Genomic DNA, 16357 nt, shown 5'->3' on the forward strand with positions numbered 1-16357 from the left:
CGCATTCGTTTATATCTGAAATTGGTGCAATTTTTAACTTTTACAATTTTATCTCCTATTTTTCGCACTCATTGATAAAACGTATAGTGTTTATTCTAAACGCATTTGTATGCCTAATTTATCAAACATATTTAAATTAATTATTTTAAATAACCTCTTAATATGTTTTTTATCATTTATAAAAAAAAGTTTATTGTATTTATTTTCAAGGGGAGATATGAGTAAGGTACAATAATTTATTACATTTAAAGTTACTTACTGAGGTATCTAGCAATGTTTTTATACCTATTTGACACCGGTCACCTGTGAACCCAGGGAGACAGGTACAGTTGAAGAAGTTAACAAAATCAATACATGTAGCCTGGTTCTCACATGGGTTGCTGGTGCATTCACTTATGTCTGAAATTGATGCAAATTTTAACATTTAAAATATATCTCAAAGTGTTTGCAATCATTGATATCTACAGAAAACGTATATTGTTATAAGTATGCCTTTATCAGACATATCTTAGTGACCAAAAAATATTTTTGATTATCTCTTAATTAATAAGTTTTTTTTTATCATTTATATAAAAAGGGTTTATCAAATTTATTTTCGAGGGGAGATTTAATACAGTACAACAATCTATTACTTTTAAATTTATTTACTGAGGTACATGAATCTAGCAATGCCTTGATACCTATTTGACACCGGTCACCTGTGAACCCGGGGACACAGGTACAGTTGAAGAAGTTGACAAAATCATTACATGTAGCTTGGTTCTCACATGGGTTGCTTGCGCATTCATTTATGTCTGAAATTGATGCAATTTTTAACATTTACAATTTTATCTCCTTTTTTTCACACTCATTGATAAAACGTATATTGTTATATTCTAAACGCATAAGTATTCCTAATTTATCTAACGCATTACAGTAGATTACAGTACAATAATCTATTACATTTTAAGTTATTTATTGATCTATCCAGCAATGTTTTTCATACCTATTTGACACCGGTCATCAGTGAACCCAGGAAGACAGGTACAGTTGAAGAAGTTGACAAGATCATTACAGGTTGCATGGTTTTTACATGGATTGCTGGTGCATTCATTAACATCTACAAATGACGCAATTTCTTCATTTTTACATTTTATTTTATATAGAAAGAACAGCTTTATTAGATTTTGACAAATTTGGTCAACGAGGATCGAACTCAGGGGTGAGAAGCTAGTGCATTGTCCATAACGCTACTTGGACACCTTATATAATTTAAGATATGTCCCTCCTTAAAAAATAAAAAAAAATGATCAACAATGAAATAACACATTTTTGTTTATAAGCAGGATACTGTACCCTAGTGATATCGATTGTTTCTTATTTTAAAGTATAACGATAACAACGATAAAATAATATCAAAATAATAATTTACGTTTGATGATCACTGAATGTTGGTAAAGACTATGAATCCATATTTCACAATTATAAAATTCACTGTAGGTCGATATTTGGTTACATGGATCAATGTCGAGTGATTTCTCGACTAAAGACACAAAAGGAAATATCAACCGAGCTGGCAAGTTACAAGATGTACTTTTTGCAAATATCAGTGGATTTTGTATGGTTTTTTAATTCTGTTAACGAGTAAAAACATATTACCAATTTCACATTGAGTTCCCGTATACCCAGGCACACACCGACATTGAAATCTGTTGATCAGGTCAAGGCATGTCCCATTATTTTGACAAGGTCCACTTGAACATTCATTTTTATCTGTTTCATAATCATAAAAAGTTATACGATTATTATTTTTTTCTTTTGCTAATATTTTAAAAAGCGAAAAACGTGTTTCTTTGATTTCTTTTAATTTCAAATTCTAAATCGATGAAAAGATATACCTATTTCACAAATCCGGCCTGTGAATCCGGGGACACATATACATGTGTAGTTCTGTGTCAAGCCGTTTCTATCACATGTTCCATTGTTTTTGCAAGGACCACTCAAACAAGGACATACGTCTTTAAACCATCAAAATAACATCAATAAAATGTGACATCTTATTCATTTATTATGATAACAAATGGTATTAAATAAGAAATCAAGCGTATAACTGTTGTTGCTTTGTTAGAATCATTCGTAAAGCTTAAAACCAGCACAAGTTAGAAATGCAAAAGATAGAAAATATAAAAATGAATATATCATTATCCCTTCAGGCTTTGTTGGAATTGATACCGCCCCGATCAAAATAATCACCTCTTAGTTCTCAAAGAGTTCCTTATTCCTTGTAGTAGTTACCGTATTAGTTTTTATTAGTTTTCTTCAGATAACCTATAGAAAGGTTAAGAGGTCACGAGAAGGCGCAGCCTTCGAGTGACCTCTTCTCTAATACGGCAAGTCACAAGTACCATAGTTGCACGAAATTCTCAATTTGGCAAGCTAAACTATCGCATCGCCTCGCCCTTTCCCTTGGTTTCTAAAGGTGACAGAAAAAGATCCGAATGGCGTGATGCTGATCAGAAATCCTATTCTAATGGCTTGTCACATTACATATTAACACGCGCTAATTGTACTTTCTCTTTTTGTCCTCATTTGCACACTTGCAGTCTACAGAGAAAGATGGCTGAAATGAACGTCGATTTTCTCGAGATAGAAAAAAGTGAATGGCATACATGTACATCTATAGACGACAACACACTGTCGCAGCTCTAAGAGTGCTCTTAGAGGACCAAAACGACGTTTTTAACGGTATTACTAAATTATCTTTGACACAAACTGCAGAACTGTATGACTTTAATTTAACACAGGAACCCGTTACAGCCGAAAATGTTCCTAGAACAATTGAATCTGAACGATAGATTTGGGAAATTTTGGGATGACACTGACATTGGTAACCTAATTAAATCCACCGAGAGTAAAAATACACGAAAAAATAAAAGCTGGAGCGTGAAAACGTTCAAGGAATGGCGATCCGCCCGCATATACAGTACAGGTTGTGAATTTCCCGAGCTCGAGAATTTGACCGAACCAGCAGAAATTAACAAATGGTTGAGTAAATTTGTCGTCGAAGCCCGCAGAAAGGATGGCCAGCCGTACCCTTCAAAATCACTGTACATGCTGTGTGTCGGATTACTAAGATATCTCCGGGAATGTGGCATTCACGAGAATTTTCTTGATGAAAAAGACTCGAGTATTATGAATTTCGTCGCATTCTGAGCGCCCGAATGAGCTAATTGACAGCGGCAGGAGTGGGAATTCGGCCCAAACAAGCATACATGTAACCGATAAGCGGCGAAACTGAAAACAAACTCTGGGAAAAAGGTTTACTAGGCAATGGGACCGAAAAATCGCTTCTGAATACGATGTTCTTCTATAATTGTAAGCTGTTTGGCTTCCGTGGCGTGGATGAACATAGGGGATGGAGATCGACCTGATATATCTTGGAGTTGATCAACATGGACACTTTGTTAAATTCAAAAGGAGATCAAGCAAGACATACAAAGGTAAGATTTTTATTTTTTATTTTTTGTAAGCTGTTCATAAATATTGCTGAAACTTAGATACTCCACTTCAACCCACCTCCTTCTCGAGTCCTTCACGGGGAGGGGGATGAAGTAGATTTAAAGGGTTTTTGAATACGGTTATAATTAATACACTTGTATTTTTATAGGAGGGCTAGCGCAACGCCACGTGGAAGCCAAAGAAATAGTGCACCATTTCCAGAACTCAAAGTTATACAACATGTACAAAGATTACATCGAGATCCGTCGCGACTGTGGTGAAAGCCCAGCGTTTTACCGCCGACCTCTGGAAAATGGTCCGGACAATGAACTGCGTTTTAGCCAGCAGCCGATCGGTCTTAATAAACTAGCTTCTATTATGAAATCCATGTTTTCAGAAGCTGGAATTCCGGGATATTATACCAACCATTCAGGAAAGCGCACACTTGCGACAACACTATATCTAGCAGGCGTCCCCGAACAAGAAATTATGGAATGAACGGGCCATCGTTCGATGGAAAGTGTGAGAAAATACAAACGCCCGTCGTCAGAAATGTTGAAGGACATTTCAAATTTGTATGAGCCCAAACTAGAAAATTTTAGGGAAGAGCCACCGGAAAAGCGAGTCAAAATCGAGAAAAACCAGCAGTGTAATCCCTTACCAAGTTCAGCAAGTCATTTTTTCAAAACTGTAATGTTTATTTTCAAAACCAAAATTCAAGTTTCTTAGTTTCTGTCAACGTGGATTGTTGTGTGAATAACTGTTTCTTTTTAATTTTAAAATGTTAACCTCAAATTTGTAATTGGTTTCAGTTTGTTGCTTTAATATTAAAGCTGTTCTACAACAATTTTGTTGCTGTGTGTCGTATGCAAATGCTCTATATATATCCAAGCTCCGCCCATGAGTTATGATGTAGATAACCCATAGTTAAAACAATAGAAAAAATGGTGAACTATGGTACATTAATCAAAGTCATCGGGGTATGTTATTGCAATAAAATAAGAGTTTGCTCAAGAGTTTGTTCAATATTATTTAATTAATACTCACCGTTAACGTTTACATTGATGCACCGTGCTTCACTTGTTTTCCTTCAAAAAGAAGAGTTGTTTACGCATATGGTATATCTTACATTTAATTTGAAAGGTAAAATGATCTTATTTTAAGAAAAATAACTGAATACATATGAAATCTTTAAAAGTTTACCTTAGAAATTATACATAGACAATTCTTTGTTAAAGAATAATGTGACTACCCTATGGAGTCCTCTGCCAAAGCGCAAACAATGTGGATTCCTATTTGGTTTTGCTGTGGCGTCCATGATGTAGTGACAAAGACACTCCTGGGATGCAAAGGAAAAGGTTGAAGTGAGGTATAAGTCATACCAGCCGGTGAGGTTATATCAATCCTTGTAATTCTGTTTCAAAAACAGGTACATGTATGTAGGTATAATTGATACTAGTACATCTATCAGGTACATGACACTACAAAAACGACACCGTTATTCAAATTAGGAAGATGTTGTTACCTTCTGGTATTAGTGACGTAGAATGAGAGATGGACGATCTGCAAAATGTCTGTTTGAATGGTTGAACCTTGCGCTGGTGTTGGACTTATAAAACGAGGCTTTTCGTTACAACTTCCTGATCCAGATGGTGTTTTTACTAAAAACTACAAATGCAACTTTTTCTCAACATAGTTAAAATCAAATTCAAAATTTTCTTTAAAATATGATTTCAAGTGTATTTCAAAAGGAACAATAATCAAACAAGAAGATCGTTTCTTTGCATTTGAACTATACCTGTAAATTAACTGTTGACATTTTAGTACTTGAGGTATAAACGTGGGACCCAATATGTATAGTGGACTTCGGATAGTCCTCTACAGATATTGCGACAGCATAGGTCCCATTTGATGCGTGATTTGCGGGAAATGATATTGTGCAGGTATTCTGCATTAAAAGAAATTAGTTACAAACAATTTAATCACTAACTAAAGTAAAGCTCGTTTAGTACGAACAGTTTTTGTTAAGTCCCCGATAAAATTCTTAACAAAACTTTGTAAAATCTTACGGTTAAAACGAATTCTGATATAACGAATTTAAGAATATAGCGATCTGATTTCAAGTCCAATAGAGTGGAATATAAACGAAATCTAACACTTTTTTAACGAATTTCTTTACAGTTCAAAAAGTTTGCTATACCATTAAACATAATAGTTCGAATGAATTTATTTTCACAGAAATTCTTCACATCACAATACCATTACTAAAGGCATCATAAGAATGTATTTTCATTCTATGCATCAAAAAGTCAAAATTGATGTCTGGTAAAAGAAAGTATGTATATAGTGTATTCGCTTTAGTTGTCATTACGAACTCGTTATACGGATATAACAAAATACGGATACAGCAAAGTGAATCTATAGGTCCCTGGGACTTCGCTATAACCGAGTTTTACAAGTTAATTTTAAACTAAGTATGTGACATGAGGAATTATGAAAAAAAAGTATTACCAATTATTTTTTTTCACGTATATCTAAGAATGTCTTTAATGTCTGATATTATTGATTTTAATTATAAATCATCTTTGTCGACATCATTTTTAGTACTATGTATATATTTTTTTCATTCTGTTTTTAAATGCTAATATTTTTTGTTTTGAAAAATTGATATAAATTCAAAAACCTTATTTTTATCCGTATGATTGTTATTCTATTAGGATCAAGTAAATGAAAGGTGTTAATAGGTTTATGAAATTCATGATAAAAATTCTTTTAATGATGATTCATAATAATATCTCTGTTGTATAGGGTGAACCTGGGCTTAAATTTGGGGTAAACACAATGAAAAATCATGTTTTAAACAACCGTTCTTTTATGAAATATGAAGGATATAAGTAACAAATCTTGGACTAGTGAAATATATCTAGATTGCCTACAGTCTTTAAACAAGTCTTTAAACAAGCTCTTGACTTCCTCTTTAAAATGATGTCAAATTGAATATAGGTACATGAATTACTTTTCCCGTGATTAAATATGAAATGTCAAAATATTGTTTTATTTTCTACATTATTCTTTTAAAGCCGTTAAATACGGAAAAGGTCTCATCAAATCAAGTATGACGTCGTAATGTTTCTATCATCAAAAAGAAACTTTGTCATCATTTACAATCTTGACAAAAAAACATGCAATTTGTGTCGATGGCATATTTTGTATACTCTTGACGACTAGTTTATTTAAAGAATTTCCGCATTATATTTTATTTTTCTGAAGGCACAATACAGTACTAATATGAAATTTGATTGGCAATTGCTATCATCAACATAGTAATGTGTGGCTATTAAACTGCTAATCAGCTGATCTTGATTTTGTACATCACACGTAATTCCCTCTCACGCATGTTTTTCAGTCATGTCGAACAATACATGTACAATTTAATATTTCCCTTTAAATACTCATTAGTATGAACTTGTTGTGAATATCTCTCTAAAGGCATATATAACCTTTAACACTAGATTTATCTTTGAATTCACATTACTTACACTATCAATCGTCGCTGACGGTAGTGCATTACAGATAGAGACGCACTCTGACCCTGTCGACCAGCGACATCTAACGGTGTCCCCGTCGTCATCAACAACCGGGATACGTATCGTGGCATAACAACTATACTGAATTCTGAGCCAAAAATTGGAACACAAAAATAACGCATTCAATTGCTACATTTCTAAATAAAGAGTATTTTTGTATGTATTGTTCAACACTTAGACCGAATTTACAAGACAAAGTGCGTTTTAATAGATAGATATTAAATCGAATTTTTGATATCTGAAACCAACTAACTATTTCATTGCAAATTATAAAAAAAGAAATAGCAAATATTATTTGTACCCTCTAAAAACTTAAAACTAAAGCGTGGATTAATTTGTGTTGCAAAAATATAACGCTCTACAAAAAACATTCCATCTACACCTAAAGAACGGAAATTTTTTACAGTTTAATATGAAAAGACCATAGGCAAAGTCAATATGAGTTCAACAGTTGAGTATCTTAAACATATAAATAGCATACATAATTTTAAATCGATTTCTTTAAGCGTATTTTTAGAAAAGACATACTGTTTTAATAAATCACCAAAAAGATTGGATATTAAGATTTAAAAATAAGTGTATATTTTAAAAAAAAATTCTCGTTGATAAGTTTGTTATCCAACGAAATGTACAAGTCGTACAGATTCATAAAAGAAACCGTTTTATTGGATTAATGCATCGTTTCAAAAAAGTAAATAAAGGTATAGTTTTAAATAAATGATGGTATAAACTTTGCTAACATACGTATACATTGGTTTCCCGGTTGTGACTGGACTTCTGTTCTTGTTATGAGTATCACTACGATCTGCTAAATAAACAACAGTTCCCACAGACCATCTTCCCGCATGTCCAAAATTCAACGAAACCCAATTACCTCCAGTAAACCTAAACAAAATACGTTAAATATTTTGAATTAAATTGTATCAGATGGAAATGTAGCAAAAACATCAACTGATGATATTATAGATGAATTCAATGTTCTAAAAGAATGTCTACTTACTCAACAGTGTAGGGCCCAATTCCAGGAAATGTGTACGTAAATGTATTTTCTCCTTGTTCCCAATTATCGCTCACACTTGCCCCTGTACATATATAATTGGTGTTTGCAAGTTTCACAGTCCAAATACAACCATTGGTACATTTCCAATACGATGAATTTTGCCCAGTGACAAGCTGTCCAACTTTACTTGGGGTACAACCCGGACCCCTACCGTAAGTCCATCCTAGTTTAAAGGTAAAACGTACCTATAAAGATGATCATAAAATGTTTTAAATGACATCTTGTATTTTACTTAATTTCATAAGCATAAATAGAGTTCTCGTTTTGACTAGATTATTTCGATGAACAAGAATTGCCTGTGAAATTTAGAATTCACACATAAAGAGTATGATTAAAAAATTGTCTTTTTGTCTGATTTCGAAATAGTCGAGTTTATCAACCTCATTTCCATTTCCAGTAGGTTTCCAGCTTATTGTACCGCCTCTAAAATGACTGGCGTCTATCTGGAGTTCTAAAATTGATAATAAAATACACAACAAGAGATGCTGTCCAGACATTTTCATATGAAGACACTTATTGTATATACGTATAATAATCTTTTTTGCTCCGTTATCATCACAAGTGTGCTGCTGTTCGTTTTATATAAGAAATAAACCAGGAAGAATTTAAGCTTAAAACCTCAAAGCTGTTCCAATTGGTTTTGTAACGATAAATAAATCTACGACGTGACACATATTTGGCAAGTTCCATATCCATGGCTCTTTCAATTATTCCCCGATAAGTAAAAATTTTCAAAAAAAAAAATAAAAATCAACAGTTATGCTCTCAGTACAAATGGTGACGAAGTTGTAGTTTTTATGTCATCATAAAACAATAAAATACAAAAGATAAGGCTAAGCCATTTTGTCAACAGTAAAAAACTATAAGTTCACTAATATAGAACTGACTGAATGCAAATTTCAGTGGGGGGGGGGGGGGGGCGATTATTTAAAAAATAAAGAATCATTCTTTGAGTATGATGAGGTGATAATTTTGGTCGGGGCGTGATCAAATCCAAGGGCTTTATGATAGATTTTATTTCGCCCCGACCGAAATTATCGCCTCATAATATTTAAAGAATGATTCTTTATTTTTTATATAACTTATATTTATATAATTTTAAGCCATCGTACGATTAGATATTTATATGTGAATAAACAAACCCCGCTGGCGCCGCCTCAATTTGGCGACATTTGAAGGTATGGTTTATAATGTACAAAACCGATACGTAGTGTTATCACAGGCAAACACACTAAAAAAGTAAATATTTATTTATTTTTGAGGGTTAAAACTACAAAAGCAAAAATCTTCATTTTTAGCATTATGTAAAAACGCCAACTTTACTATTTGCAAAGGTAAATAACCTACCAATAAAGGTTTTTACGAGCCTTTTCAAATGATGAAAACTCAATGGGATTGTCTTAATAACTGACAACTAGAAATATCATTAAACAGCTGATCTTCATGTAGATTGAATATAAATTGTATTTGTATTAATGTAAAATAAAACCAATATCTTGTTTTTTGTTTTTTCATCAACTAGATTTGGTCATTTGAAGATGGCATTAAACGTTGAATGAACTTTTGACAGTCTTGTTTTATGTTTTCTCTTAAAATGCACTTTATTAAAAGAAGAACCTAAAATGCAAGTATCCATGTGAAATAAGAAATTGGTAGACTATCTTACTTAAAGGGATTTAGACTCGACTTGAGCTCAAAATCTTTAATCTTGTTTTCTAATCTTAATGTTGAAATGGAAAACATTGATCTATTTAATACTTCGTTAAAATTTAAAAGTCAAATATTGGGTAATAAGGAAAATGCATAGTTTGATTTTTTTTGTTTCGTGAACAAAGCTCGAGTCTTGAGATTGTTGATATTTATGTTATACTAGTAGTGTTGATGATATCATTTATATAAATACATTGACATCAGTTTATCTTGTTTGCCAAGAGTCATGCATTTTGTCAAAATAAATGACCATTCCTTATTTATCGAGCTTTGTTTACATAACAATGAATTCCTACCTCTGTATCTCTCTTATTATTTAAATAACTGCATGAGCGTGTGCATGCAAATCAAATAACGTGCACTAGCGCATTATAGAAATTTGTTTTCCACGGTTGCAGTTATGAAACCACATATTCCTCATAAATGAAGAATGCACCCTTATTTTGCATAATAAAGGAACACAAATTCATACCACGCACTGAAACAGAACAACATTACATGTAACGTTATATGACCATGTTATCTCCTCCCTAGAGCCAATACCCCTACCCTAGTGAATATGAAATTTACTATTTACGTATTCTATAGGGAAAACGCTATAATTTTTTTTAATGTGCAATAGAAGGGGAACCAATTTTTGACAAATCTGGCCTTGTCCCTTAGGCCTCTGTAATGCAAAAGATATGAAATTTACATTTTATGTTTCTTATGCCTCAACAATGCATCATACCACAATTAAAAGTAAATGGCCATGTAGTTTTTAAGAAAAAGGTGTAAAAATTGTTAATGCACGGAGGAAAACAAATTACAGAAATCACCTGAATGACCAAGGTAACTTAATTACCAAAGATTTGGATAAAATAACATTCGAAAACAGGTTTTAATTGATATCTGACTTGTTGGTTAGCCATTGTTCGAAAACGATAATCAGCCTAAACGCTCCGTAATAGATAAAATAGGTATGCAAAAATATTTGGTAAGGAACAAATAAAAAGATAAAACAAAATCAAATATTGGAGATCGATTTCTATTTGTTAATCTCTTTATGTAAGATCTAGGATCTAGATGTAGAAGCAAAAGGTCGTTATATGTTGATACGTTGAACATTCACAATAATGTCATGATTATTTTTATTTCTCTGCTTAATTTTTGCATTTTAAAAAAACTTTTAGTTGCAATTAAAGAACTCTTTCTGATAGGTTAATAGGGAGGGCACTGCCCGGATAAATAAATGATTCACTACAACTAAAAACTAAGTATATAATCATAACTTTATTTTTAGATTACAAAATTACGCTCCAAGGATATGACACAAAAGGAATTAATATTCTTTTTATATTACCGATAAACGACATGGTTGTGACATCGTAATTATTTTTGGCAGTTTAAAAGACCCTATTTCAACATGAAAAAGCGAATACAAGAGGGAGAAGGTTACAATATGTATTTACAAAATGTTGTCGTTCAGGAAGAAATTTTGAAAGATGCATGAATGCAAATACCTCGATGAAATTCTGATAATCTTTGGGTACTAACTGATCTTGTATTTACATTCATTTTCTATACATACTTGGGCTTACTTCATCAGATTGCTCAAAATTGATTGACCAAACAAGGAAGCATACAGTCTAACGACTTACTAACACTATCAAATCGCAATACTTCAACCTTATCAATAACCGTTTATGTAAAGAAAACGGTGTTAGAAAAACTTTCCAAACCCAGATATTTTAAAGAGTAATGAGATAATAGATTAACTTTTCCTTACTAGCATTGGTAAACTTTGACGTGTGATTTAAAATACTCGAGCATGCAGTTCATTATCCGTTTATCTTTTCTTGTCAATTTCCATAAAAGTAGTTTGAAATGTGATGAAAAATAATGGCTATCATACCAATGGTGAAACATTTTGAATATTGGTGCACTTTTTTCTATTTTATGTGTAATTCATTTTTGTATAGAGAAAGTCCATGCTTTCAAAATGTGATCGTTTTAGTTCTCGGTAAGAGAGGTAAGAGGAGATGTTTTTTTACTATACAAAAAGAATCAAAAGTTTGATTTACGTTTATAAATTAAACATTTTCTGAAACACATTATTTTCGCTATTGTAGATCTGACAGTGCCATGTTTCAATTTTGGTTTGAACTCAAATGAAAAAAAAAATAGATTCCTTAATTGACAGGGTTACTTAAAATTGTTTTTTCTTTTTTTTTACTTTTATTCAAACGTGGTTTGTCATTAACGTCATTAACGTATCAAATTCGATTACTAGACAAATGAAAATGTTTCGGTAATATTATGCTTCATATCATTCATTTCCAAAAAAATTAATTGACGTGTACATATAATTTTTTTTTACCGTTTCATATACTGTATGCCTAGGTCCCATTTAAGTTGATGGTCTTATCGACAGCTAAAGAAACGTCATCGCCCGACTCGAGTATCAGACGTCGCGTAGCAGTCACATTTTGTTTTTTCAGAACACTGTTATCATCAAAAGTTTGAATATATGTAGTAGTCGGTGAGTCGGCGCTCAATCATCGAACGTTGCGCAACAGCTTGAATTTCACCGTCGGCCAATTACATAAAAAAATTTGTAATTTGCTTAATATTCACCTGTAACCACGTGGGCATTACTTCAATTTACTGATCAAAAAAATTCTCGAACATGGCACCGTCCGCGTGGCCGGCGCATATCGACCGATAGGCGATAGACGGAAGATGGTAGACGGTCGTCCATCAGCCGATTTGTCTAAATCGCCCGATAGACCTGTCGACAATCGGTCGATTTCGGTCGTCAATCGGTGTGCATAATTGCTGGCCGCCATTTACAAACTTCCAAATGCCTAAATGTTGACCAACCCTCAACAGATATAATAAACTGTCAGCCGATGGTTGGAATATGATCGAGGGTTGCTCGACAGACTATTCAATGACTCTTTCAATTGAAGAAATTTGCCCCGACCGAGAAAAATAATTTTAACTTGGCCCGACGGACACAAGATAACGGCTGATGAACTGCCGACTGTCACCTGTAAAAATTCACTTTTGCCTCCGCATCCGTCGGCCATTGGTCGATTTTGGAAAAGTGACTGGGGAATACACAGGGCGAAAAACCATCTTTAAGCAAGTCCTTAAAGGTGGCTTAAAGGAGACTTAAAGGAGCTTAAAGGCTATACAACCTTTAAGCCGCCTTTAAGTCACCTTTAAGCAAGTGCTTATAGGTCCTTAATGTCCAAACTTCTTTAAGCCACCTTTAAGCCACCTTTAAGCCACCTTTAAGCATCTTTAAGTGGCATTTACGCTCTCTTTACACTGCCTTTACACTGTCTTTAAGTGGCCTTTAAGTCAATATTGATCAAGTTGAACAATAAAAACATATATTAAATGCAAAAGCTCTTTTATAGAGATGGGAGGGGGTCATCCGAGTAATAATATAATTTCCAAAGAAAGGGTGGGGGGGGGGGGGTGTTCCATGCGGTTTTAATCGTCGCTCCATTAAACACAGATCGCTATCATCAGCACCGCTCCGATGGACACAGATTGCCGTTATAAAATTCTTAATTTTTGGGGGGTTTCAAAATTATTGTAGGGATGAGCGCAGTCTCTGTATCTTAATATGTGCATAAAACTAATTAAAGTATGTTTGTTTCCTATTATAAATTAATCGGTGAAAAAAATCTCTCTCTCTCTCTCTCAGTTCATCCGGTTATTAAACAAAATAAAGATAATGAACCAAAAATGCATGATTTAATTTGATAATCGGTTTAAGGTTTGTATTTTTTTTTCAATTTTCATTATTTCTAACTCTAGATCTGCTAGATACATGTTAAAGATGAAAAGACTCTCAACTGCCTTTGTTATATCGGGCAGGATACTACTGTTTTGTTTGTCTAGACATAGTTTTGTTCGTTTGTGTATATCTAATTAAAGTCTATTGTTTGTCCAACTTAAGAAAACCCCTGGAACTAACACAGAATATACAAGATATACACAACAGGTGTGTCGTGTGCCCAGGTGCACGTCAGGGTTTCTAAAGGCGTTGAATCTTCGTATGTACGAGTATACGATAAGTCTAGTGAATAAAAGTTAATTTACATTTGTAATTCATTTTCAAAGTATTATTTCCTAGCTCTGGGTTTCAAAGATGTTACGTCTACAAATTAACGATACATGTATGTAAGAGTAAAATCTTGAAGTAATTAATGTACCGGTGATCATAAATAGGGGTTGATTATTTAAATATATGTATAAGGGTAAATAGGTCAAATATACCCGGCCTGGCACATCATACAATTGTATGTACAAGTCATTTGCAATTGCCACATGCAGTAAATACGTCACCGGTAATTGGTAATTTTGTTTGTTATAGAATTGATAGTTAAAAAATCATGTACATACAATTACATGTAAATATTTAAACATATTGGAACGGCGCCGCGATCATGAAAACCGGGAAATTGCGGGAAATTGAACAAATACCCTAATAGTATCAATGCATTTAATAAAAGAAATGATTTCATTTTCTTTCTTACATTTTTATAGCTATAAATTAGATGAACGTATATCTACTCGGTTTAAATTTATTAACTAAGAAAGCCTACTATAGTGAACCTAACGGTTTCCATTTAGGTATAATATATTTTTGTTCACTGAAGACCAAGTTCCGTATTTCATTCTAAATACATGCATGCATGTAATTTATAAATAAGATATAATTGATTGTTACAAACTGAATGGTTTGTCAAAAATTTTTCAAGTAAACACATTTAATACAGCGATTCAATATCCACTGATATATAGGATATAAAAACGCTCATATATATGTAAGTTGCCGTGGCGCAGAGGAAGTGTGGTGATGCTTGTAAACTAAGGGTCCCGGGTTAAATTATCGCCGTGGCCGGGGTTTTTTTTTGTGTTTTTTTTTCATTTTTCTTTCTAGAACAAAAACCGTTTTAATACCTTTTCTTTCATAAAGTTAATACATTTTGTTGGAAAATAAGCACACTAATGAATTAGAATTTTTTTAATGGCTTAAAGGTGGCTTAAAGGTAGCTTAAAGGTGGCTTTAAGGTGGCTTAAAGATAGTCTTTAAGCTGCCTTTAAGCCATCTTTACGCTTTCTTTAAGCCACCTTTAAGCAACACATATAGCTTAAAGGTGGCTTAAAGATCGTCTTTAAGCTACCTTTAAACACCTTTTTAGGACTTAAAGATGGTCATTCATCCTGTGATAATACTAATAGTCTTAAAATTTTGATGTTTAAACATTGTTTAAGAGAGTAGAAGAGCGCATGTAGAGCTTTAAACAATATAATTTTTTGCTATTTTGATATTATGCCCAAAAAAATCCAGTGCTCAAAACGTTTTTGAATAGCAATTTTCAGTACTCATTCAAATGTAATATAAAGATGGACAAACGTATATCACTGTTTAAATATGTTCATTTCAACAAACAGGAAATAGGATTAAATCGCACTTTAAGATTTCGTCAAGGGTATATACTACCAATTCAAGTTTCCGTTCCTTTGGTCAATGTTGACAAGGCCCTTTAAAAACTTTCAATAAATCCAAAGAACTTGTCACATTTCGATTATCAAGCTTTGTCTCTATTATTTAAAATGGAATATGTTAGTTTGTTGAACATGATTTGGGCTTCAAAGTAATTCCTTTTTGTTGTATTTTTAAGACTATAAAAAATCAAGAAGTCCCAGGGATTCTTCGTTTAAATAAGCGTATTATATTTTTACACTTTTATTTGTACTTTAAATATAAATGAAACTAGACACGATCTCAGTCCGATTTTTAAGTAAATAAGATAAAAAAAATTCAGTTTAAAGACAAAATTGTTATTCTACTCAGACCCTCGCTTCAGGACTTTGATGCCTAATATCACGAGAAAGCGTTGATCAATTTCAAAACAAATTACATATATGCTGAATCAGTGAAAGAATCACTATCAAATGTTAAAATTTCCAAAAAAATAAAAAAGGCGAAAAATTCAATTTTTCAAATATCCTTTCGGTGACGACCGAGAGTGACGGTGGAATTTTCTTGACCAGAAAAACGGTAGATATATCATCTCTGAAAATTTAAGCCCTATGTTTTTTTCTCATTTTTGAGAAAACTGACAGACAAAATTGAATTTTTAAAATCGTAAACAGACGATAACATCCGACTGGAAGTAAATTTAAACAAAAAATATCACGGCAGTACAATTTTTAGATAGCGAGGCATAATCACTGAAAGTTTCAAGGAAATCAGAGAGCCATCTCTGATAAATCGCCTACACAAAATTTGTAAGGAAAAGAAAGAATGATAAAAAGAAAAGTGAAAAAGAAACAATAGAAAAATAGAAGGGTCTTCCGCTCAAGACCCATAATAAAATTGCTTCAGTTTGTAAAGCGGGGGCCTCAATTAAACACCAATGATGTACACAACCAAAACAAGTATCACATAAAATATTAAATAATACTGTAATTATATTTGTGTTTTGATATTCAGTATGTGTAAGAATCGTTTTGA

General features: G+C 32.8%; 2 protein-coding genes, 1 long non-coding RNA gene and 1 other non-coding gene across 5 annotated transcripts in view; 1 reads left to right on the plus strand and 3 right to left on the minus strand.

Moving 5' to 3' along the window:
• The window catches only part of LOC105339562 (uncharacterized), a 240410-nt gene that overhangs the window by 125855 nt on the left and 98198 nt on the right, over nucleotides 1-16357 (minus strand). The window lies entirely within an intron of this gene.
• The window catches only part of LOC136274419 (uncharacterized), a 128475-nt gene that overhangs the window by 54313 nt on the left and 57805 nt on the right, over nucleotides 1-16357 (plus strand). The window lies entirely within an intron of this gene.
• Nucleotides 5015-7155, minus strand: LOC105317946 (uncharacterized). Its single transcript, XR_010712743.1, has 3 exons — nucleotides 7017-7155; nucleotides 5276-5425; nucleotides 5015-5145 (listed from the first exon to the last, which is right to left on the minus strand). It is a non-coding gene; the product is annotated as an uncharacterized protein (transcript).
• On the minus strand, nucleotides 7794-8624 carry LOC136274424 (uncharacterized). Its single transcript, XR_010712744.1, has 3 exons — nucleotides 8505-8624; nucleotides 8065-8309; nucleotides 7794-7949 (listed from the first exon to the last, which is right to left on the minus strand). It is a non-coding gene; the product is annotated as an uncharacterized lncRNA (long non-coding RNA).

Source organism: Magallana gigas, chromosome 4 (assembly GCF_963853765.1).
Source record: "Magallana gigas chromosome 4, xbMagGiga1.1, whole genome shotgun sequence".
In the NCBI taxonomy this organism is placed as follows: Eukaryota; Metazoa; Mollusca; class Bivalvia; order Ostreida; family Ostreidae; genus Magallana; species Magallana gigas.